The 27,322-nt window shown below is 34.2% G+C and overlaps 1 pseudogene; it reads left to right on the top strand.

The window, feature by feature from the left end:
- Positions 1 to 263: 263 nt before the first annotated feature.
- LOC113750492 lies at positions 264 to 26,121 on the top strand (annotated as a pseudogene).
- Positions 26,122 to 27,322: the final 1,201 nt, after the last annotated feature.

Genomic DNA, 27,322 nt, shown 5'->3' with positions numbered 1-27,322 from the left:
CCGTTTGTAGACTAGCTAGATATACTAAAAATCCAAGTAAAGATCATTGGAAAGCTATTTGTAGAGTGATTGGTTATCTTAAAAGAACCAAAGATCTTGGGCTCTTTTATAATAGTTTTCCTAGTGTTCTTGAGGGCTTTTCAGATGCTAGTTGGATTACTAGTATTAGTGAGCAAAAACCGACTAGTGGTTGAATGTTTATGCTTGGTGGTGGAGCTATTTCATGGGCTTCAAAGAAGCAAACGGTGATAACTCATTCAACCATGGAAGCTGAATTTATTGCACTATCTTCAGCTTGTAAAGAGGCTGAGTGGCTAAGAGATCTTTTACTCGATATTGATTTCTGGCCTAGACCAATGCCTCCAACAACTATCTTTTGTGATAGTGAAGCTACTATGTCTAGAGCATTGAATAAAGTTTACAATGGTAAGTCAAGACATATAAGCTTGAGAAATGCATTTATAGGACAAATGCTTGCAAGTGATGTTGTCAGTATTGTGTTTGTAAGAACGCACAAAAACTTGGCGGATCCGTTGACTAAATCTCTCACAAGAGAGTTAGTGAATGTGACAACATCCGGAATGGGATTAAAACCCTTATACTAAAATCACTTAGCAATGGTAACCCAACCTTTCTTCTAGTACTACCCCTAGTTTGGAAGGTTTAAAGGGTAATAACAAGTTGCTTCAAGTGATAGTGAACACTACGTTTTGTGTGTAGACCATTCCAATTAGTAGTGTTATGTGTTACTCTTAAGTGAGTAGGATGAGAAGTAATTCTTAATAAACATATTTCTTGTGTTTTATTTGTTAAAACTAGAAATATAGTTTACCTATATGGTCATAGAAGTGGTGCCGCTTCTAACAAGAGTTTTGGGTGATCTCTTGTATATGATCATGAATAGGATGAGCACATGGCCAGTAATAGTGCTACAGATGGTTGTGAATATATAAATGCTACATGATTCATGTATGTGATATTTCTTGTTTTTGTGAATCTTGGTTTAAGCAATCTAGCCACCAAGGGCTTCACTTAAATGTGTATTTCGGTTTGGTGACCAGAAGACTCCTTAGGAGTTAAGCGTGCCCACGCTAAGTGATCACTCTTAAAGATCAGAGTTCCAGTTACAAAACAGAAGACTTCTTATGAGTTAGACGTGCCCACGTCTAATCCGGAACGAGTTAAGCGTGCCCACGCTAAGTGATCACGCTTAAAGATCAGAGTTCCAGTTACAAAACAGAAGACTTCCTATGAGTTAGACGTGCCCATGTCTAATCCGGAACGACCAAATCAGACCGAAACTTAATTTTCCAGCAAGGGAAGTTTAAGACGAGAGTTACTTTCCTTGATGCATGAACTTTCAGTGTTAGTTTGACTTTCTATTTTGCAAACTAAGTGGGGGATTGTTGATGTAGTTTGCAAAATAGGAAAGGTTTGCACCTTTTGAAGCACCCTTTCACAGTGAAACTTCATGTTCCTTTGAAAGGGTACATGTGAGCAGTTTCTAACAGTTTTCTGAATATTGTGGGTGTATAAATCAATGGGTTGAACACCAGAAAACCAACTGAAGCATTTTTTATTCTTGACTAGACAAATCCAAGAACTTGCTACTTGGTTGTCTATTTAGAATTCATTGTATCCTAGAGTTTTTGCCCAGAGACCGGATTAGCAAGATAGTGGGGGCAATCAAACTTCAAGGAAAGTGATTACACGCCTTGAATTCTTCAAGTTTTGATCCCGTTTATGTAAACTTGTTTCTAGTGAATTCTCTCTTGAATTTTCTGATTTGACTCAATACGATCTTGTCATTCTATATTATATCTTTTTCCTACACTTGTTACTGATCAAGCTCATCTTTTGGCCTAACATCAGCTTGAAACTTAAAAGAAAAAAGAATGGCATCTTCATCAGCAACTATGGCAACCCAATTTCAGAACCCATTTTTGCATTTTAAAACTCCATTTTTAGGCAATAAATTAAACCCCAATGGCAGTAGAGTTTCTTCCTGCAATTTAAAGCCCCGAAGCAGTAACAATGGCAGAAAGACTCAATTTTACAGGCTTTGAGGGTGATAAATGAGAAGGCTGTTGGGATTGATTTGGGGACAACGAATTCAGCAGTGGCTGCCATGCAAGGAGGGAAGCCTACTATAATTACTAAGCTGAAGGACAGAGAACGACGCCTTCTGTGGTGGCCTATACCAAAAACGGGGATAGATTAGTTGGGCAGAATGCCAAAATGCAGGCTGTGGTGAATCCTGAAAACACATTTTCTTCTGCGAAGAGATTTGTTGGGAGGAAGATGTCTGAGGTGCATGAGAAATCTAAGCAGGTTAGGTATAAAGTTGTGATAGATGAGGACGGAGATGTTGTTAAACTTGACTGCCCTGCTACTGGGAAAAGCTTTGCCCCTGAAGAGATTTCTGCAGAGGTGAGTAAATTTAGGAACTAATAAATAAGTGTTGTCAGCTTTACTGTTGTCTCAGTTGTACTAATGTCACTAATTGCCCGATGGTGAAGTAATTAAGGTTGAATATCTTGATTATGTACCTTTTGGATATGAATTTTACGATATTCAATTTGCATTTTATCTGCTAATAATTTGGCTTATTATACTTCTGAGTTAGTTAATTGAGATAAATTGGGTGAGTTTGCTGTTGGAGTTTTTAGTAATGAATGCCAAAAAAACCAGATGATTTATTGCTAGGTTCGTCCTTGTTACTTCTTGTTTAAGTATGCAGGGTAAGCATGTTTATACGTAGGCGTTTACAAGTTTGCTTGCACTGAGACAGAAGGATAGATAAGGATGTCTCTGATGCATGCCAAAAACTCAAGCTCGAGATGGGATGTCTTTTAATATTAATGCTTATAATAACAGGCTTTTTCCTCTGCTTTTTCTAATTATTTTTTTTCTTTTTTTTATCTCATTTTTATTTACGATGGTATTTTATCTCTAACTAGGATATCTCATTCTTCAGCACTTGCTTGCATCACTGTGAACAGCATATAACTGACTTTTCGTTGGTTCTTTTTTTTTTGTTCTTTTCTTAATTATCCTTTCTTCTTGTCTTTATGTAATATGGCTCACTGTAATATATTTCTCTCGCAGTTACTGAAAAAACTGGTTGATGATGCATCAAAGTTCTTAAATGATAAGGTAACCATAGCAGTGATTGCAGTCCCAGCATACTATAATGACTCGCAAAGAACTGCAATTAAAGATGCTGGCCGAATTGCTGGTTTTAAAGTTCTCAAGATCATGGATGAACCTATTGCTGCATCATTGGCGTATGGATATACTACTTCAAGGGCTAAAGGCTTTGAGGAGAAGAAAATTGAGACTGTTCTGGTATTTGACCTTGGAGGTGGGACATTTGATGTGTCAGGTATGGATAACTAGCTAGTGATCATTTTGTCCTCTTTTTTTTTTTAATGTTGGTGTTGTTAATTTATGTAACTCTATTTAGGTTCATATGGTAGGTGGTTATCAATGATGTCATTCTGGCAAAATCTATTATTCTTGACACTATGACGGTCAGGTCTTGATATCGCTTTTTACATAGGAAACCTTTATGGTAGGAAGCCTTTGACCATTCCTACCGTAAGCAGCCGCTCAGAGCATGACACGTGTTGGAGTTAAATGGAATACAAACGGAGACGTTAAGCAGTGAAAAAGTGTGTGAAGAGCAAACATTAAATTTTAGTCTGCGGCTACAAGCAAAAAAGCACATGTTCGAACTTCCGTTTTCCAATGTAGTAGGTTGGGCCAAGGAAGGGTAATTGCAAGTCAGAACCACCGGCATTTATGCATTTGCAAATGTACCCGTTAGCAACGGAAAAATACTGCAAATGCCTTCGACAAAAAAATATGAGTAAAGAAGTTATTGAAGTTTTAACAATTAATAAACGTAAATGTCACACGTGTCAATGATAATAACATGAAAGAAGGAAAAGTGGAGCAGAGGTAAACGTATTAGTTCCACGGCAACGCGAAACACAAAGAGATTGAAGCCTTCATTATTTATATACATATATAAATTTAGTACCCAAGTGTTCAAGTTAAGCATCCAGGAAAATGGTCCCATAACTATCGTTAGGGAAAACAAAACAGTTTTAGACATGATATAATAGATTCTAAAAATTTTAGCGACCATTTGATTACTCGTTAGATCTATCCACTTGAATAGGATTATGGGTAAAAATAAAGAAGTAAATTTCTCATCTAAAATAGTAAGTTAACGTAAGAAATTAGTAACTTTTGTAGTCCAAAAGGTAAATTGTAAGTAATATGAAACATACTTTTTAAAGAGATAAATTACAATAGTATATCCCAAATATACTTTTGAGGGAGTAAGTTTATTTGAAATAAAAGTATGTTTTTATACATAAATAGTGATTTTTACTTATAGCATAGTAAATTTGATTAATGACAAAAACATGCTAATTTATGGCCAAAATATTGTATAATGCTTAAAAAACTTATATGAAACCCATATTTTAGTGTTATTTGAAATAACACTAAAGTGTATTGTTAATGATTAAAATTGAGTACGTTACTTAGTAAGTACTGTTAATATACTTGTATACATACTTGATCGTATGTTAATAAATAAGTATTTTTGAAATTTATAGGAAAATTAATTTTTTCTTTTGCAGTTTAAAAAAAAGCACAAAAATCCACAAGTCAAAGTAGTTGGTCTAAGGGTCTGTTTGGTTGGAAGTAAAATATTTTTCTTGGGAAAATATTTTCCGTGTAAGTAATTTTCCATGAAAATCATTTCCCTTTCATCATTTTCAGGTGTTTGGTTAGTTTATTGAAAATATTTTCTTACTTCATTTTTCTGGTGTTTGTTTAACTTTTGAAATATTTTCACATTTATCTCTATCTTTACTTTATACACATTATAACTACATACTTCTTTCCATGCAAAATAAAAAAATTTATCTCATTGTTTAACTTTAAAAAATCTTGGAGAAATGTATATATGGATAAAAAATATCTCCTTAAGCAATAAACAAATTGCTGGCCATTTAGTGTCAAATATCAATCACATGCAATGCTTATTGTGACATATATCTTGCACTCTCACTGCTAAAAGTTTATCTAGAAAAGAATGTCCCTATTATACATAATTAATTACTGGCATAGGATGAGCAGGATGAGGTTTTTTTTTATTTTGAATATACTAGGGGAGGGTTGGGTTGGGTTGGGTGGTATGGGGGAGGGAGTGTAAGGAAGAGGTCTTAGGTTCGAGTCCTCCTGTTTACACTAAAAAAAAAAGAACATACTACAAGATATTTTGAGTAAGTTTGGAACATACTACAGGCGGGATGCATACATTTCGGAAAACAACTTCAGTAAGTTTGGAAGGGAAGTTGTTTTCCATAAGATGAGTGAAAATATTTTACATAGGAAAATATTTTCAGTAACTTTTGTGCAACCAAACACGGGAAATTAGGAAAATATTTTCTTGGAAAATATTTTCACCCGAAACAAACGGACCCTAAAAGGGAAAGAAACATTCTGAATATCATTGTTTACAGTACTAAGTAAATTAGATGTAAATTGCTCATTAAAAATAGGTGCGTTAACATATAATAAAGGAAAGTCATAAAGAATAGGCCATTTACGGGAAAAGTTATCATTCATAAAAATAGCAACGCTTCACGGTTTTCTTATCAGTCTTTCAACGTATGAGCAAAGTGGCAATAATTAAAATAGTATTTTTTCGATTTATACATATTTCATTAATTTTTTTTTCATTTTGAAAAAATGAATGAAAATGTTTTATGAGAAAGCACATAAGTCAAAAGCAATGGTCTAAAAGGGAAAAAAATAGCAGATACGTACAGTACTTGTAGTTCATGTTCGAATGACTATAGTGCTGTTTTTGAAAAATATCCCGAAAAATATGTAATCCAAACAGAACCGGTTCTTCACTATTTAAAATGTCAAATCTGTGATTGTATTTTAACTGTTATCCATTGGTATCCTAAAATATCATTTTCCCATCACATGCCACCTCTTTAACACCAATTTTCTCATAAACAAATTTATTTAGCGGATAAAATACATAAAAATTCGTTTTTCAATAAAACACTAACTCTTTATGATTTTCCTTCATTATAAAAACAGAGTACCCATTTTTCCATAAACAAATTTATTTATCGGCTGAAATAAAAATAAATCTATTTTTCAATAAAACACTAATTCTTTACGGCTTTCCTCAATTATAAAAATAGAGTACCTATTTTAGCCCCTCTAGAAAAATTTTAACCCCAGTCTAGAAAAAAAAATCTTGGCTTTGTCACTGACTGAAATGTTTGTAATTGAGATTTATCCATGGTGAATGTATGATACATAATTTTTTCACTGTATTGAATTTATATGATGACAAATGAAATGGGTCAATTGGATTAGTGAGCATCAGTTTTGTGAATGATTATGAGAGTAAACTATATTATGACAATAAAATACGTTGAATTGTGAAAATTATAATTTAAACATGCTCCTAAATTTTGGATATGTGACTTTCGTAGTTGTAAATTTCTTAAATTAACAGTTAGTTATTACTATGAGTAATGTGGTAAGTGTGAGATATGAATGTCAGTATTAACTGTTAGTTATTACTATCAGTAAAGTCAACAGTAAATGTGAGATATTAATTGAAATTTGCAGATATCATTTTATATAGGTAGTTATTATCTGTTAGTTAAATTTAGGAGTTTTAATTTTATGGGTTAGTGGGAAAAACGTGAGGAAAATGTGGGAAAAACGTGAGCATGAGTATAGGATTTGTACGAGCAGTTATAGGATTAGTTGTGACATAAACATTTCTTAATTTTAGAAATGTAAAATTGTAATAAAATAGTATTCAGACTTTTGACAATTTGGAAAGCTCCTTATCCAAAATTCCCTCTGCAATACATATACATAGATATAGATGTCTTTTTTTTAGTGGTTCAATCTCATATTCGTGAACTATCTGAACAAAAAAATAAAATTCTAGACTATACTAATTTTATTATACCAACTCTGTTATTCTTATTATTGTATTAATTGTTATGCTATTTCTCTCATTTTGTTAGGTCTACATTAATACAAGTTTAATTCTTATTATGTCTCGTGTCCCAGAAAATACAAATTATTCTATTCAGGTGGATACGTCCAACAGATAATCAAATTGATGCTAAAAATTTAGAAAGAATAAGTTGCTTTTGCATAACGGTTGTAAAGGTTTCTTGAGACTTTATGAATTAGGTGTCTTGCGTTTGCAAAAAGAATTTCTAGCATATTTTTGTAATGGAAATGGACTTAAAACTTGCTATAGGTTACTTTCCTGTATTTCAATTTTATCGTAAAGGGTAATTTGCTATTCAACCTAATTTTATTCTGATTTTATCCAACTAATAAATTAACTTATGAAAATAGATAATTTATGGAGAAAAGCCATAAGTAGCTGGTGTTTTATTGAAAAATGGATTTATTTTTATTTTATCCAATAAATAAATTTGTTTATGAAAAATGGGTACTCTATTCTTATAATGGAGGAAAGCCTTAAAGAGTTAGTGTTTTATTGGAAAACGGATTTATTTTTATTTTATCCGATAAATTGGTACTCTGTTCTTATAATGGAGGAAAGTCATAAAGAGCTAATGTTTTATTCGAAAATGAATTTATTTTTATTTTATCCGATAAATAAATTGATTTATGAAAATATGGGTACTCTATTCTTATAATGCAGGAAAGCCATAAAGAGCTAGTGTTTTATTGGAAAACGGGTTTATTTTTATTTTATCCGATAAATAAATTTTTTAATGAAAAAATGGGTACTCTGTTCTTATAATGGAGAAAAGCTATAAAGAGCTAGTGTTTTATTGCAAAATTGATTTATTTTTATTTTATCCAATAAATAATTTTTTTAAGGGAAAATTGGTGTTACAGAGGTGGTATTTGATGGAAACATGAGACTTTAGAATATCAATGGATAACAGTTAAAACACAATCACATATTTGGTATTTTAAATAATAAAGAATCGGTTCCGCTTGGATTACATATTTTTCGGGGTATTTTTAAAAAACTGCACTGTAGTCCTTTGAACGTGAAATACAAGTACTGTACATATCTGCTATTCCTTTCCCTTTTAGACCAATCCTTTTGACTTATGTGCTTTCTGATAAAAAAATTTCATTATTTTTTTTAAATGCAAGAAACAATTTAAGTCTGTATAAATCTAAAAATTACTATTTCAACTATTGGCACTTTACTCATTCTTTGGAGGTCTGGTAAGAAAGCCGTGAAGAGTTGGTATTTTTATTAATGAGAACTTTTTCCATAAATGGCCTGCTTTTTATGACTTTTCTTTATTATATGTTAAAGTACCAGTTTTTAACCAGCATTTTACATCTATTTATTTAGTACTTTAAACAATGATATTCAGCTGTATCTTTCCCTTTCAGACCAACTATTTTGACTTGTGGATTTTTGTGCTCTGCTCAAAAAAAATTTCGCTTACTTTTTTTTAAACTGCAACACAAAAAATTTAATTATGTATAAATTTCAAAAATACTAATTTATTCACATACGATTAAGTATTTATACAAGTATATTAATAGTACTTACCAAGTAAGGTACTTAATTTTAATCATTAATAAAACATTTTAGTGTTATTTCAAATAACAATAAAATATGGGCTTGGCATAAGTTTTTTAAGGATAATAGAATATTTTTGCCATAAATTAGCATGTTTTTGTCATTAATCAAATTTACTATGTTATAAGTAAAAATGATTATTTATGTATAAAAACATACTATTACTTCAAATAAACTTACTCCCTCAAAACTATATTTGGATAAAAATTGTAATTTATCTCTTTAAAAAGTATGTTTCATAATACTTTCAATTCACCTTTTGGGCTGCAAAAGTTACTAGTTTATTACGTTAACTTTTTATTTTAGATGACAAACTTACTTCCTTATTTTTACGCATAATCTTATTCAAGTGGATAAATCCAACAGGTAATCAAATGGTTGCTAAAATTATTATAACCTATTATATCATGTCTAAAACTGTTTTTTTACCATAACGATAGTTACTACTCCATTTTCCCACATGCTTAAGCTCAACACTTCGTACTAATTATGAAGGCTTGAATTCTTTCATTTACCTCCACTTTTTCTTCTTCCAAATTATTATCCCCCACGCGTGTGCGATAATCATTTATTATTTCTTAAAATTTTGGTACCCTTTTTACGCACATTTTTTGTCCAAGGCATTTGCAGCATTTTTTCATTGGTAATGGGTACATTTGCAAATACATAAATGCCTCTGGTTTTAACCTGCAATAACACTTCCTGGCCCAACTCGTACGGAAGTCAGTGTGCTTTTTGGTTACATCCGCAGATGGTTCTATCTCATTTCCTCTCCACGCGCTATGCAACAATTTAACATCTTCGTTTGGACTGTATGCACCCCAACATGTGTCGCTCTCTGCCGGCCTTCCTACCATAGGCAGGTTCCTACCATAAAGGTATCCTTTTTACATATGCTGTTTGACGGACTTCATTATGACTGTTTTTTTAGTAAAGAAAAAGTTTGATTAGGTTCGTCTTTGGTCATCACAATAGTCAAGATATTTCCCGAAATCATAGATTATTTATAGGAGTATTTTTTTTTAATAAATTATCACCAATACCATCATCACAGCAGCAGCATTAACTCAAATATATAAACTTTGTCGAGAAAGTAGCCTAACTTTACCAACCAATCAACTTGTATTGGCTATTTTATGATTCTTTGGTTGCTAAGGAAGAATGAATAATATTAGGGTAAAATATAGAAAAGCCCTTTGAGGTTAAGCAAATATACAAAAGCCCCCTATAGTTTTAAAACAAACATTTTGGTATCTCATGGTTTGAACTAATTTAAGAAAGCGAGGAAATAGTCTGAATTAACAAATTTGAAATACACGTGCTTCTTTTGCAAGTATTTGTACCGGAAACAAATAAATTTTCAGTTGATATACCTATTATACTTTTAGAGTTATAGTACAGAAAAGCTCCTTATGATTAAGCACACATATAGAACAAGTCTCTTATGGTTTCAAATCATACAATCCAATCTCTTATAAATTTAATAAGATGGACGTTAGAAGATATTTTATTGCATATATATATATATTAGGGTAATTGTGTCATTCATCTGCCTCTGTTAGTTTTGACGATTTTCGTTATTATTTCAAATTAGTTCAAACCATGAAAAGTCGAAATATATGATTTGAAATCATAAAGAGTTTTTCCGTAGGTTAACTTAATCACAGGAGACTTTGTTGTATTTTATCCATAATATTATTCCTTGTTGGTGAAGTCCTTAATGGTCTCTTTAGTGCTCAGCTCTCTCTTCTCCCAAAGGATGAAGGCAGCTTGAGCGCCATTCGTAACTGTTGGAATGTATGCCCTAAAACAATATATTTGTTTTTATTTTATACATTCCTTATTATATGTTTTGTATTTTAATAACTTCTTATTTATCTGTTAAATATTAGATACAACCGATAAAGTCCTTAGAATATTTACTAATGTGATGATAGTCACAAGAGTTGGTGACTATGAGATATCAATAGCATTTATAGTAATATTATTAAAATTTCCTAGTTTTTGTACTAATAAAATAGGACATCTTTAGTACGGTAAAACTAGTACACAGTTAGCCTCTAATTAATGTAATTAGTGGTTGTTCTCATCAACTATGGTATGAAGATACTTAGGCTAATGTGTAGATGATTTGAAAAGTACAAATGCATTGGAGTGATCCGTTTAGAGATCCCGTTAGGATATCTATCTAGTGCCAATGGTGTATCTCTAGTGAAAAATTGTGTAAGTGATCCTACGACTTGAGATCACCATAGAATCTTGAGTGGGAATCACTACATTTTGACTCTAATTACATGTTACTCTTTGAGAGTACCTTAAAGTGTAGAAGTTGGATGTAGTGTGAAGCACGTAAAGAAAATGGGTGATCAAGATAGGATTTACCACTCTGATAGAAGGAGTTGATATCCGGATGGCCACTAGTGAGAAATTAACCCTAAAGTCGACTATTAGGTAAATTGAAGAATGTCTTCAATTTAACCTAATTAAGGGTAAATTTCGGGAACTAGAAAATTTAATTAGTCATCAGGGAATTGGCACTTATTCCTTATTCCTGACTAATTGGATATCTTTGGTGAAAGGATAATAATTACACGGTAATTTTTCACGGAAAGGTTAGGTCAAATTCCCTTGACTAATTCCGAATAATTGGGCAATCGCGATGTGTTGCTAGACACCGCTCGTGATTTATAATTATGGATTAATTATTTATTATAAGTTATGATAAAATAAAGTCGTTTATTTTATCTAATTATTAAACCATAATTATTACCAATGCATTCGGGACCTATTGGGTCACACGCAATAGAGATTTAATCCTGGATTGAAACTATGTAAATTATCGAGGTTTAATTTTAAAAGAAAATTAATCCCAGGCCTATTTGAGCAGATAAGAGTAAATGGTTATCTCTTATCTATCAGATAATGATAGATAGAGTCTTGTGTGATGAGAAGTCTTATTGTTTTGATTTTGAATCAGACAAGAAGACTCATCATTCTATCTTATCATATATATCTCTCTCTCTCTCCAATTGTTTTTAAAGGGCTGAGATACAGATATAGGAAATGAGGTAAAAAGAAAAACGGGAGAAAAATTGAGTCTATGAGCGTCACATACGAGAGAGAGAAAAAATATATGTTCGAAAAGAGTAAAAAGGCTAGCACCTTTTTCTCTTCAATACATAGTTCGTGAGACGATCCAGGGTTGCTCTAGCGTGGATATCAGTAGAGGCAGGACGACTGGACTGCTCAAGGGCTGACCATCCTCAAACAACGCTGCTGGGAGACGCCGCTTGGATTAAGGTAATCCTAAAACCCTACTTTTAGTACATCATACGTAAAATCTAGGGTGATTCCTGGATGGTTTTAGGGAAAAATTTTTATTTTTTCGCTGCGTAGTATCCCTAAAACCCAACAGTAACTTGTTTACTCTTGCATGAAGTACAAAATGTGGTTGCAAGATCTGAGTAAATCATATTTATAAAACAGAAAACGGAAACTTTGGATGTCAAATTTAGTTACACAGGATGGGAATTAACTATGCTCACAGATGTTCAGCCTTTCCTTCTTATATTCTTTTTCAGAAGCAATAATTTTGTGACTGTATCTTTCAGGAGAAATAATTTGGACACTTCGTCCTGATTGATTAACAAACCTTGTTTTTTTTTTAATTGTTAATAGTCTAGCCACTTTAGTATTTTTATTTGGTGTGACTTTAAAACTTTTTTGTCACGTTAATCATAAAATTCTTAAGCTACATTTGGTTCTATAGACTTGAAATTGAATTGGGATTAAAATTCTATAGAATTGTAATTCCATGAATTGTAATTCTATTACATTAGAATTATTTTGTTTGGGAAATGAATAGAATTAATATGGAATTCATTTGGAATTCCAAATATTTTGTTTGGACGTCTAAAAACTACATAAAATTTGAATTTACCTAAAATTAGGATTGTACACCATGACACAAATTCTTAAAATTTTCTCATGGTACTTCTACATTAGTAACATGGCTCCAAAATTCTAGTGTTTTAGTGCTAAAGAGTAATCCTCTGTTAAAGAGTAATAGTCACTAGTTTTTTTTTCGAAAAATCAAACCCTTGAGTTTTTCAAATCTATAAGATTAATATTTTATGTAGAGAAAGTGAAGAAATAAATAACTGATGCAAGAAGACGTATTTTCCAATCGTAATTGATATTGGAGTTGGAATTTTCCAATAGTAAATGATAAGTTTATTTTACAATTATTTGTAAGTTCATAGAAAATTCACAGTACAATTAACTCATGGGCGATTCTGCAGTCCATTTTAATTACCATATCTACAAATTAAAGTCACTGATATCTGGTCCATTTTAAATGGTGACTATGTTTTACAATTATTTGTAAATTCATAGAAAATTCACAAATTAACTCATGGGTGATTCTACAGTCCATTTTAATTACCATATCTACAAATTAAATTCACGGATAGTTGGTGATATAAATATTTTGACTCTTGAATTGTAACAATTTTAAACATTTAAAATATAAAAGCACTATCTTCATTGAGGGAATTATTTCCAAGGAACTATAGAATTCTCCTAACTCATGATCAAAGGGTTCAAAAACAATGAACTAAACACCCTAACATATTAGCAAGGGTTCACATCCAAGTAGACCGGTTTTCAAAAGCCCAATAACTCAAATTATGTCACACTATCTCACCAAGTGGTGTAGTATAATTTGTATTATTGAGTTTTTAAAAACCGAGTCTACAAGTACAATCATCAAGAAAGCCAATATTTAATCCATCCAAAGAAAGCATCTTCTGCCCAGTGTAGTCCACATTCCAATAACCATATTGGATATTTCAGACTTTGCTGCTACTCCTTTGAGCGAAATGCTGTTCAATTTCTCACATGTGCATGGTCATTTGGCCATTTTACCATAGCTTTATCATAAAAAAAAAGGAAAATGTGCCAGCACCTAGTCCTCCACAAACACTAATGACTAACTACCACAATATTAAACAAATAAGATTGTAGGTGTGAACAAACACTAGATATATTTGATCATTCACATGTTTTAGAAGAAATGATGAAGGACCTGTTGTAAGAATATTAGGAACAAAGGGAAAGTTGCTGAAAACTTGAGATAGAATTTAGGAATTTCAGCATTAGTGTAAGAAAATTCAAACAACAAAAATGGACGAGCAAGAAAATGCATTAATTATTATAGTATGCAGGGTGCTTCATGTTTGTTAAACATCATCTTGCAAACTAGCAATGATGTTTGTCAATACTCAGATTAGGTGACTTTAGTTTACAAGCACCTGTCACAACAACAATTTCAAAAGAAAAACAAAACCTTCATGAGTAAGATGTCATCAAAGTTGGAGACAATAGATGAGGAATATCCTCATCAAAGGTATATCTTAAGATATACCTATCATGAGGAATATACCTCTCATAGGGTAAGATATACAATAGATGAGGAATATCCTCATCAAAGGGTAAGATATACCTCTCATGAGTAAGATCCTCCTCAAAGTTTCAGGTTGAGCTTAAAATTCATTAGTTTCAACAAAAGTCTCCTTTTCACTCTCCCACGTCCAAGTATTTTCTTCTTCACTTCCCGTATATATTAAAAAAATACATTGAGGTCTAAAAGATCATACCTCTCCTCCTCGCTACCACTAAAACTTATCAAAAGCCGAAATTAATCTCTCAAATTGTAACCAATAAAAGAACTAAAGTTTTGCCAGTGCAAGTCACCGAAGAAACATTTAACTGTTTCACTATGTGATATGAAATCAAACAAAATTAACGATGCTTTTCTGATAATGAGTAAATCTTATATACACTGACAGTGTATACACTATCATCGTTAGATTCATGACATGTGTGCAAAAGTTGAATTTCAAATTCAAATTTTGCATAGTTATCATTCATCCAATGTTGACAGTGTATACGCTGTCGGTGTAGGAAAGATTATTCTTTCTAGTAATTCTCAAAACAAATTAACCCAACAAGGCGCAAATCTTGCTATATAAAACAAGGTTGAGGATTAAGGATCTCTATAAGTTGGTTTTTCGTTTTTCTGAAGTTGAGAACTGTGATGCCCCCACTTCTCCCTAGGGCGAACCCAAGGGTATCGGCGGGACACCTGCCTAACTCTCGCCAGGACTCACTACGAGACAAATTCAACTTATGGATAATCAATCAATATTAAAAGTCAAAAAATATAAAGAAAGGTCGCTTCCTTAACAAACATTCAAATCTTACATCACAAGTTACCAAAGGTACATTAACATTCCCCAAAATATACAACCTCCAAAAGTCATCTAACCAATTACATTCAAAATTCTAGTAAAAGGGGGCCATCAAGTCAGCTTCTCCATGATTCTTTCCATTTCGACTCCTGCTAAGGAAAACAAAACTAATGGAATGAGCTAATGCTCAGTGAGGCCAAGAAAAGCATGCAAGCACATAGTTCAAGTAGCAATGGCATTTATACGAGAAATTAAGTTATAACGTTCAAGTAATTCACAATTTAAAATAAAACACACTCAATAAGGATACGGGAGCTCTCAGGAGCTAGATTCCACTTGCTTTGTCTATTCTCGATCACATACCTCCGCGTGATGACACTCCGTCAACCGGGTAGATATAAGTAGTCCGTAGAACTCCACTTACTTCACGAATCTAGTTCACCGTTACAACCCCCTGTCCCGGGCCCGCTCATCATTTAGAAAGGCGATACTACTGCAGTATGTCAAGCAAGATCTCTCAAATAGATCAAGATTATGATTTTTCTCTCATGGCTCACCAAGTTTCACGACCAAACCCATGCCGGCTCTGTGAGGACCCGAAAATTTTGCTTATTTTATTTATTTTATTGGCTCAAATAAGTATTTATTCATCTGATTTCTCCGATTATTATTTTCTAACCTTTTTAGCCCTAATTAAATGTATCCATAGCTTAGTTATATTTTTTTAAAGCGATTCGTTTCGAAATTTAATTTCTGAAGGCTCGTTAGGTGAAAATAGTAAATACGCGACTGGAGTAAATAATCGATTCGAGAAATTACATATATTTTGAATTTATTTTATTTTCTTGAGTTATTTAAAACAAAAATAATAATAATAATAATAAATTATGTGAAAAATAATATAATTGTGCCAAATATTAAATTAATTAGTTTTGTTATACTAAATTAATATTTCTAGAGTTAGATTAATATTATTGCCTTAATATAAATTCTTTAAATTCCGATAGCTAAGTTTAATTGTTAATAATGTTAACGGTTAATAGGAACCTTAGTATTAAAATGCACTTGATAAATTGTAGACAAAATCGATACAAGTATACCAAGTATACTTAGGACGTAAAAACTTCGATAATCGAACCTTTGCGAGATTAGTATATTATTGGGCATTCAAATTATATTTGGGGTAAATTTTGGAATTAGTTTAGGATGAGGGACCTAAGTGAAAGGTCGCACAAGTTGCTAAAAGACTAAAACAGCCCTCCTCCATTTCAAATCTACCAAGCAGCCATGGAACATTACAAACAACTCCAAATCCTGCCGGTTTCACTTCTCACGTGTCATTCCAGCCTTTTGCATTTGATATGGCCGACCAACTCCACTCAAAGCCTCACCTTATATACCTTACACTACCACACACCACTATATCATTCTCACTACATCACAATATCACAACTTCAATTTCCTTTCTGCCGTGAGAGTGAGGGAGCAGCATAGGAAGTATCGACTGGGTGAGAGAGTGAGAAAAAAAAAGGGCCGAGCTTCTTGTTTCTTTTCTTTTCTGTCCGTAAACCAAAGAGGGACTTGTGATCCGGTCTGTCTTCCATCCGTGAGCTGGTGCAGAGCTTGAGACTAGAGTTCCTTCATCCAGCCGCAAGCCAGAGCAAGGGAGAGAGGAAGAGAGACCTAGCGGTCTGCATTTTTTTTCTGGACAGCCGAGAGTGAGAATTGTTGCAGCTGCTAGTAGTGTGTTTTAGGCTTCAAGCTAAGGTAAATCCTGGACTTAGATGAATTGTTTACGGGTTGATGAAGCTGTCTAAACGCATGCATGTGGGTTGGTGAGGTTAGATGAGGAATTGAGACTTAAGAAATCTGTCATGCGAAAGAATAATTTCTGCCGAGAACTTGTCTTGAAAAATGCAGTTTTATTTGGGTTAATTTTGTTGCTCTAAACTTATAGCTATGTTTAACTAAGTGGAAATGAGATGATTAAGTCATGCATGTCTCGGTTGTGTGTTCGGATGATGAACTTAGAAGCTTGAGAAAATCTGTTTTGGGGAAATTGGAATTGCTGAGAGCTGGAGAGTGGAAATGCAGTTCAATCTAATTAAATGTGATGATCTGAGTTGATAGTTGTGATTAACTAGTTAATAACTAGGTGTGTAAGTGTTGCATGAGGCTAATCAGTTCGGCTAAAAAAAATATATATATATATATAATAAGAGGAAACAAGAAATCTGTCGCATGCTAGCTTAGCCGAGGAAGAGCTGCAAATTTCTGGATTTTGGGATGTTTATAACTGTTGTTTGACTTTAATCTTGAACTGGAAATGTTAATTAGCTAGCTAAGTGTTTGCATGTTAAAATGGAATACTTAAAACACTGTTTTAACTGAGGAAAAATTGGATCCAAGACTATTGAACCGCTGGAAATTTTCTTTGATAATCCGAGAGGTTGAGCTGGAAATTCTATCTTGTTACTGGAAATTTTTCCTTGGAATGAAATGGTTCAGAAATGCATGAGGGATGTGTATTTTAAGCTGTGCAAGTTGTTTAGCGATGAAATATTTGATATGTTGGAAGATTGAACCAAAAATGTGGGAGCGTAAATGCTGGAAATTTTGTTTAGCTGAGGACAGATTTACTATGGTGGATCTATTTGCTAAAATTACATGTTATTCGTTTTATTGCACGTTGAAAAATTTTGATGGTGGGCTCTATGAACTCCCACCCTTGAATTGATGGTTGATAAAATGATTGATGATGGATAGAATGCTAGTTTAGTGTTTAAATAAATAGATTAATGGTACCCAGCTAGTCTAGACTTCAAGTGAGGCATAGTTCAAAAATGTTCAGATTTGCCCTGTTTTAATCGCACCCCTTTTTGCAAAATTTTGAGGGTTTCATGACTTGTATATCACGTTGATATGTAGAATATATGGTGTACAAAGTTTCATTGAAAAATATTGAGGTTTGGTTGGTCAAATAAATTGATTTCACAAAGCTAGTAAATCTGGAACTATTTCCGAAATGCTTTGACCAGCTTTCGTATTTCGGCCATAATTTTGAGCTCTGTTGTCGAAATTGAGTGCCGTCAGTGGCATTTGAAACTAGACATTCCTAGCTTTCCATTGGTACCAAATGCATGTTCTGGTTCCACTTGAGTGAGCCACACCCATTCGATTCAAAATCACTGTCCTGTTTCGTTTCTTTCCAGGAGACAGGACAGGACTTGTATCTTGATGCTCAAAAACGAGTTGTTTGTGAATGGAATTTGAAAATGATTTCTTCTGTGAAATTATAGCCCTACAAATTTATTTTCCAACGCCACCAACCATGCTCAATTCCGAGTTGAATTGAGTGAGTGTTGATCAAAATACGGAACCTGCCCTGCTCTTGGAAATCCTAACTTTTGACAGATTTGATGCAAGGCTTGGTATAGACTTGCTAATTAAATTTCTTGGTGTTAAACACCCACCAAAGGTACCATGAATGCTCTTTAGATTTTGCCTATACAAATGAATCATGTTTAGAGGATTTGCTCTTGGTCAAAAGCTTAGAAAAGAAAATTTTCATACACAAGGCAGCCTTGCCTTAAAATTTTGGGAACTTGAGTGATTTTGTTAAGTGACTTTTCGTGCATATTTTTCTATGAAATTTGACAGAGGAATAACCCTTATATGGTAGTATTATACTGCTAATTATGGTGTTATTCTGAGGCCGTTTCATGGGTCAAATAAATTACCAAAGTTCGAGACTTGATTTTGGAAAACCCTTGTTTAACAAGAAAATTTTAGTAACTTTGAGCTACCGTATCTTGGTGCTCAAAACTCTGTTTCTCATTCTGTCTATTTTGTTATACTCTTGGTTTACAACACTAATTGATTTACAAATTTCAAAGGCTAGTTTCAATCAAGTGAATTTTGCCGAGTTTTCAAAGTTGGCCAAAAACCAACTTAAATCTGCCTTATGAACCAAAACAGAGATTTTGAGCTTATTTTTGAATGTTTTCCATTTGGAATCATGGAAAAGTGTATTCTAGGAACTTTTAGTACTTTCAAAGAGGTTTCCAATAGTACCAAGTTTTCCAATTTTGGGCTTGTAGAGAGTAAGATATGATTTTTCAAAGATTACTTGTTAAATCTGGAATTTTCTAACTTAAAGGAAACTAAGGGGTTTCGAACTCTTCATTTCTATCAATATCATTTGATTGTTTTATATTTGAATCCAGAGATGGAAATCAGATTTGTCTTGTGTTTTAAAACCCCACTTTTGAACCTCGGGTTACACGAATTCTTAGGCTCGTCTCCGCGTTAATTTCTTAGATTGCACTATCGTACAATCTTCATCGAAAACTAGAGAATTCGTAGCGATATTGAGTGGTACTTGAATTATTGTTTGCTCAGGCAATCGAGGAGATCTTCAAGAGGAACTCGGAGCGGACGCCTAAAACGCTTGTTTGAGACCTATTGCGCTTGTTTGACTAGGTGAGTGTTCCATATAGGAATACGTAATTGAATAAGTCTAGGACATGCTCATTTCATGATTATTAAGTGTTAAGTTTTTACCATACTCATGTCTATATAAATAATGAATACTTGCATTGTATACCAACAGGAATTGGTTAAATGATTAACCATATCAAATGACTATATGAACTCGATACATGTTTAATTGGCTAGATTTCTTGCTTAACCTACTTGGTTTTGTAAAATGAGTATCCCTGCTTGTTCTATGCTTATTTGGTTAAAGTGTTTTCTTGACTCGATATGTGATAATTTGAAAAACGATTTTTGATCCATCGAAGTGAGCAGTGTGTACTTTATCACACTAGCCTTTCGAGTGGTGACTTGTGTGAAATGTTTTCGTGAATATCTTACGTGTTGTGACGTCATTGGGTGAATCCCTCGACCAGTTTACGCGTTGTGAATCTCCTCGACTCTCGTGTGATAAAAACAAGATAACGGCCAATGATGGCCTATTAATATGGCAAATGCCTGTCAAATAACCGTCACTACTCAACCGTTAACCGTGAACCGTGAACCGTTTACCAACCCACATGACTATTCAATATCCGTGAATTACATTCTTCCATGAAATCAACTTGTATTGCTTACGTGCTTACGTGCTAAGTATCCACTTGATTACTTGATTATCATGAATCACATGTTATATGAAGTTGTCCATCATTGATAGGCGAGTGTGTACTTTACCTCACTCGACCTACTCAAATGATGAATTTTACCTTTTGTCAAATTACTTGGTTACCTGTGCATGCTGTAAGCTCTAAGCTGAACTTGGCCCCTGCCTCGGTTACTGACCTACTCGAGCCAGGACTGGGCTCGGTCGGGTAGGTTGGAACCCTGGACAACCGTTTCGGTATACTCGAGTACTACCACTGGAGGGATAAGGTGATGACCAGTCAAACCGAGGGGATCCGGAAGTCATAAGGTGCAGATGACCGATGAAGTTCCACTGGAACACCGTATCCTACAGTATATGTTTACCTTGTATCATGATAATTATTTCATGCTAAAATGCCAACATGAAATCATGAACTATACATGCTGAATGTCTCATACCATGATAAACGTCTCAAATTACCGTATAATGATTATCACTTCATGATAACATGCCATTGTGTAACGTTGAACCATGCATACGATATGCCCGACTTTCTTGATTTGTTTGAACTGTTAGAGTGTCTTGGAACCTCACTGGGCTGTGTAGCTCATTCCACGTTGTGATTTTCTTTTACAGGATTTGGAACCAAAGGTGCTCGGAAGTAGTACTAGATTGTTTACTTTCATGAATGTAATTCGAGTTAAACATTTTAGTTTTGCCTTAGGTTGCCACTTGAAGCTGGAAAAGTGTAAACCCTGGATTTGTATATGGCTTGTATGAATTTGTTACTTGGCTTGTAAGGATGTATTTGAATTGATGTTTTGTTTCTTGGGTTGTATTCGGGAAGGTATTTTAAGAATCGACGTTGGCTATCTTAAGGCACTGTTATCTCTGAAGTTAATCTGATTCTAGAAACCGGCTTATTTGGAGGGAAACGATGTTGTAATAGATTAGGTTATACTTCGGAAGGATTTTTGCTAGCTTGCTTGCGTGAGTCCTGGCGAGAGCTAGGCAGACGGCCCGCCAACCCTCTGGTTCGCCTTAGGGGAAAGTGGGGTCGCCACAGGCTCGAGTCGCAAGGTCGGCCAATGAGTTTGGACGTTCCCCGAATAAAAATATAAGTCAATGAGACAACGCTCCAATCGACGATCACAAATACGAATCATAACAACAACACTTCACATTAGTCAAATATCGATTCACATAGCAAAATTCGAATATCATTTCATTTGAAAGAGAACGAGTGCGATAAAGTACACACTCGTCTCGACAATTCCAAATTCACATAGCGGATAAGCAACAATTCAAGTACTTAGCAACAAATTCATGCACTTGACACTCACCAAGTCAAAAAAGTGAGTAAGTGAGCAAATAAGCCTTTAGGCGTCCGCTCCGAAATTCTCTTGAAAATCCTCTTGAGCGCCTGAAGAAATAACGAGTAACTATCACTCACAACCATGCATCAACCAAGAAAGAATGTACACTTGTTTAGAACCAAGAAAATATCTTAAACGAGAGCTTTATTCTCTCAAAATCGATATTCAAAAGTGAGGATTTAGAGTCCCAAGAGATACTTGCCTCTTACATGAAATCGAGTTTAAAACGGCTTATCAATATCGAGAGAGAGTGAAAAGTTTTCAAAACTCATTTCCTAAGAAATCGGAAAATTTCAGTTTTACGCGACAAACTTGGAAAAATTAGATCTTGAGTTTAGTACATCCAAAGATGAAAAAATTTATACCGTTGGAATCTAGTTTGGAGTAGTAAAAGTTTCTAGAAGACACTTTTCCAAGATTCCAAACAGAAAGCATTCATTTTTCAGCTCAAAGTCGCTGACTCATTATGACAAGACAGCACCAACCTTGGTTTTTAGCAACCTTTGGAAATTCGGCAGAATTCATAGGAAGTGAATCAGCCTCTGTAATTTGTAACACAAAAAGAGTCCCATAAAAAGTTTCAAACACGACAAGCAGAACGAAATTCAGAGTTTTGAATATCAAGATATGACAGTTGAAAGTCGGCTGGATTTTGCAAACTGTTCAATGGGTTTCCAGATTTGAAGAGCAATCTTTGGAACATTATTTGGGTATCGAGATGGCCTTGAAATTACACTAAATTTGGTACACTTAAACTTCCATATATGAACTAATTCTCTATCAAATTTTACGCAAAAACTCCCACGGAAAGGCAGTTAATGAAACAACCAAAATTTGTGAAATGTTCAAAGCAAATCTGCCAACCCACTCTTTCTTTCTTTTCAAAGGTTTTTGCCCAATGAAATCAACCCCAATCCACTCCATTTTTGAAACCAAGGTTCTAGAAACATTTAATAAGCAATTGATGGGTAATTGACGTCAAAATTTTTGAAACAAAACATCCCAAAATAAATCTGACCATTCGGCTAGCAAGAAGGGAAAAACTTTCCAGTTTCCAGTTTTGTTGCACTTTCAAAATCAGACCACATCTCACTCGATCCAAGTTCAAATTAAGAATGGTTTATGGCATTATAAACTAGGTTCAAAATGCTACAATTCATCAGAAGGAATAGTTTTGAAAATCTTTTCACAAATGGGACAAAATCAAGCCACAAGATGCAGCTTCTCGTTTCATTCGTATAAAGAGTCAAACAGAACAGCCAATTTTGTCAACTCAGTACGGTTCACTCAAAATGAACCATCAGGAGATTTTTATATAGTTGGAAAGCTATGAATGTCTAGTTTTGAATGCCGCAAACGGCACTCAATTTTGACTTTTTGACAAAGAGTTACGTTCGAACAAAGAAGCACTGTCCGAGTGTCCTATTGTACATTTTACAGATTTGATTCTTGACCAAAACTCAAGTTTTGTGTAACCAAATGAAACGATTTTTGGAAGACACTTTGTACACACAATATACAACATATATCCATCAATTTCAAAGTCAATCAAGCATCAAAATTTCAAATTAAAACAGAGCAACATGGACAGAATTTTCGGCCAGCTCTAATCTCACACATTTCTCAACTTTCTCCCCACTTTCTAACCATAATCCTCTCATATAACACATAAACAACAATAATCAAGCATTTTAATCCTCAAGTCATCTACCTATAATCCACCTCAAGACCGCTAGCCTAGAGATTAAGACGAGAAATGAAACTCCTCAAATTCACTAGCCTATTTCTTGCTTAGGGTTTCAAACCTATGCAAAACTACTCATGATTCTTGAAGAAAATGGAAAGACTAGAAGAGTTAAAGGGGTTTCCTCTAACCCTAGATGAAAAATCAGATTTTTCCACCACAATCCTCCAAGAAGCTCCACAAGATGTTGTCTTTCTCCAAACTAGAACTAATCTCAAAAGGTTTTGTGAGTTGGGTGAAGATTTTCAAGTGAAATGGAAGCAAAATTGAAGCAAGATGAAGAGAGCTTTCTTTCTCCTTGTCTTCCTTGGAGTTTCGGCCGACCAAGAAAGGAGAGAGAGATGAGTGAGTTGTGTGTTTGGCTTATGTTGGAAGATTGGAGGCAAAAAGAACTAATAAGCTTGCCAAAAGTCAACTTTGAATAGTAGTCGAAATAGTGTCGTGCACTACCGATTTCTCTCTTGTTCGATACACTCATGCACTAATCCTCCAAGATAATTCTTTAACACTGTAAGTACTTCCTCTTACTAGTCTAACATTAATTTCTCAAATCTCCAATTTGTCGTACCGGCGCGACTCTCGAGAAATTATTGACGCGCGCGCGGTAAATGCTTAATTTGAACTCATTCACATCAAATCCCTAAATTAACTTTTCTTAGTCTACTATTGATCATTCTTAATTTTTCAAGGTTATTGCACTCTCGGACTGAACATCGTCTCGAAAAACGTGTACTCATTATTCCTTACTAAACGAGTCCCCGAAAAAATTAAATTTGCTAACGGAACGTTTTAAAAATATAAGTGAAATATTATTCCATGTAAATGGATTTAAAATGGTTGAAATAAATTTTTCGGAGAAAACTGGTAGATAAATAATTAAATAAATCAGTAAAATAAAATAAAAATAAGTAAAATTCGCGTCCTCACAAGAACAACAATTGAGTTTCTAAGGCTAGTTAGGAAAATAACAATCAAGTTTCCAAGCAAACCATCCAAGTCAACCCTATAGTCACAGAGTAGATAAAAACAAAAGCCGGGAAAACCCAAAATTAAAATTCCTACTAGTCAGGAAGCATGAATTACGCAATTGTTGAACGGTCAAAGCCAATTGCTGCTTTACCCAAGGTAACTTTACAAAATTAATAGCAAAAATTATCACAGAAATAACAAAATTAGCGTTTAATTGGAAAAAATTAAACTTGTAGTTACCTATACAAACCTTAAATTTGTCTGAAAATCATAGGATGAGAAAAAAAAAGAAAAAAGGAAGAGGGATGTGGGAGAGTGAGGATAAGAAAAATCGTTGCAACAATGGCAGCATTGCCAACAGAGGGGCTATTGAGGCGGGCGCAGAAGCACAGGTCCAGATGGAGTAACAAAAATTTGGTGATATGTTATTGCAATGGTGGGAGAAGAGAAGGGTGGAGTTGGTAGCCGGAGAGGTAAAAGGTGAGGGTGGAACTAGTGGCTGGCGGCAGACGTGAAAGATGGAATCGGCGGAGGAGGAAGACTGCTTGAACGAGCAGTGGTGAATATGCTCTGTGATGGTACAAGAGAGAGATAAAGAGGCCGTGTGTTTCTTGTTTTCTTCCTAAGATTTTGTACCTAATCAGATTTTCAATTTTAACCCATGTCAGATCGGCGTGTTTACCGACGTTTTTGGAGGTTTGGTTGTAGAATTGGAATTGTAAATCTTTGGTCCAGCCAAATAATTGAAACTTAGGAATTGGACCTGCGCGAATTAGAATATTAGAATGAAGCCCCATTTCCAATTCTAAGCCCCAATTCTATGGGGAACAAATGCACCCTTAAGAGAATTGTGGTCATTTCGGGAATATTTGGATGGTTGGTTAGTTCTTATTATCTTTTCCAACTAACTATTGGATTGGACATTGTTTTTGCCTGCAGTTATCCGGATGACGGGTGAAGAGTTTTAAGTTAACTCAACTGCAGTTGATACACATCTAGGTGGTGATTTATTTAATGAGGTATAAGATGGCCTAACCAATCTTGTAATGACTACCTTTTTGAATATCCGATTATTGATAGATATACCATGCGTGATTTTGTACAGAGAATTGTTGATTGGCTTGCTGAGAACTTCAAGAGAAATGTAAGAATAGATTTTCTTATAGATAAACAAGCTCTTCAACGTCTCACAGAAACAGCTGAGAGGGCAAAGATAGAATTGTCTTCTTCAACCGAAACTAAAATTCGGTATTTACTACTACATTTGTGGTTCACCTCCTTCTGTGTCCAATATCCATTTTCACCGAGTGGGATTGTTTTGTAGTCTACCTTGTATTACTGCAAATGCAGATGGTCCAAAACATATCCAAACGACACTTACACGGGCCAAATTTGAAGAATTATGTTCAGATTTACTAGACAGGTATATATTTAGTCGATATGGTAATTTTGGCAGTACCAATTTTGGCTGTTCAGGTTTTCATTAATTGAATTTGATGCTTTATTCTATTGCGGTTGATAGTTTTGGTATGCGCCTGATGATTGCGGATGTCTTTCATAGGCTAAAGACACCTGTTGAGACTTCCATGAGGAATGCAAAGCTTTCTTTTGATGGTACCGATGAAGTAATTCTTGTTGGTGGATCAACAAGAATACCTGGTGTCCAGGATACTGTCAGAAAGCTGACTGGCAAGGAGCCTAAAGTTACTATGAACCCTGATGAAGCTGTTGCTCTTGGAGCTGCATATCAAGTTTGTTATCCTCTTTGAGTTGATTGTTAACTCTTCTCTGTTTTTCCTTCTCCTATGCTTTGCCATGCACATTTTCTTTGTACGCAGTACATAGCTTTGTACTATATACACTGTCTTATTAAGCCATTTATTGAATTTTGAGAATGGTTTTAGGCCGGGCTCTTGGTTGGAGCCGTTAGTGACATTGTGATCATGGATGGAGAAGCAGACGGATCAGCCGAGTCATCACCAGAAATTGGCTGGCCATTCAGAAAATGACCCCATACACATCGGAGACACCAGGATTGGCGGCGACATGCTTGAATTTGGACAACTCGGACTGAGTTGACTCGGAGACTAAAAAACTAGTAAAAACTCCGAGTTGACTTATTTTGACTCAGAAGTAAATCAGGAAAAAATATATTTCTGCTTGTCTAAATGAAAAAATTATAACAAAAATTACTAGAAAAACTTATCAAAAACTTTGTGTTTACTTTTGGAAGCCATTGAAGAAAGTGAAACAATTTCATGGAGTTAGTTTTCTCAGGTGAAATGATTTGATAGAATTGGTTTTCTCATACTTGGTGAAGTGGGAAATAATTAGAGGGAGAGAGAGCAAGCCACACAGAGGGGAGGCTAGGAGTGGCTCTTTATGGACGAAAAATTCAGATGATGTAGCTGTTTTAAAATTGCTTTAGCTTTCATATAATCTCGTCATTTATGCAAAGAGATTTCATTTAGTAACTATTTTTTTATCGTTAAACATCTAGTAGTAACTCTAGTGCATGAACAAGAGAGATGAATCATTATTATTGTCAACAATATTTTTTTTAACAAGCCATTTAATTTATATTGACGATTAGCAATTAATAACTCAAGATTTTTTAGTATATTGCACTTATAAAAGGTTTTACATTAAAAATTTCAATTATTACATCAAAATATGCATTTGATGTGTTTTCGTGTTTAGAAACTCGGCCTGGCTAGTTCTGTGACGCCCCCACTTCTCCCAAGAGCGAACCCAAGGGTATCCGCGGGACGCCTGCCCAACTCTCGCCAGGACTAGATACAAATTCAATTCAAACTTAAAAATAACCAATTGATACTAGAAATCGAAGATATAAAGGAAGGTCAATTCCTTACTAAACGTTCAAGTCTTACATAAAAAACTATCAAAAATACATTACATTCCCAAAATATACAAATTCCAAAAGTTGTCTAAACAAATATATTCAAAATTCTAATCAAATGAGCCATCAAGTAAGTTTCTCCAAAATTCCTCCCATTTCAGCTTCTGTTAAGAAAAACAAATCTAACGGGGTGAGCGAATGTTCGTGAGGCCAAGAAAAACATGCAAGCAGGTAATTCAAGTAGCAATAAAGTTGGTACGAGAGATAAAGCCATAACATTCAAGCAATTCCCGAATATTCACAAAACACATTCAAGAAGGATACGGGAGCTCTTAAGAGCTCATTTCCAC

The sequence above is a fragment of the Coffea eugenioides genome, chromosome 10 (assembly GCF_003713205.1).
Source record: "Coffea eugenioides isolate CCC68of chromosome 10, Ceug_1.0, whole genome shotgun sequence".
Lineage (NCBI taxonomy): Eukaryota > Viridiplantae > Streptophyta > Magnoliopsida > Gentianales > Rubiaceae > Coffea > Coffea eugenioides.
The sequence above is the reverse complement of the archived record's forward strand: the minus strand, read 5'-3'. Positions and strand labels throughout refer to the sequence as shown.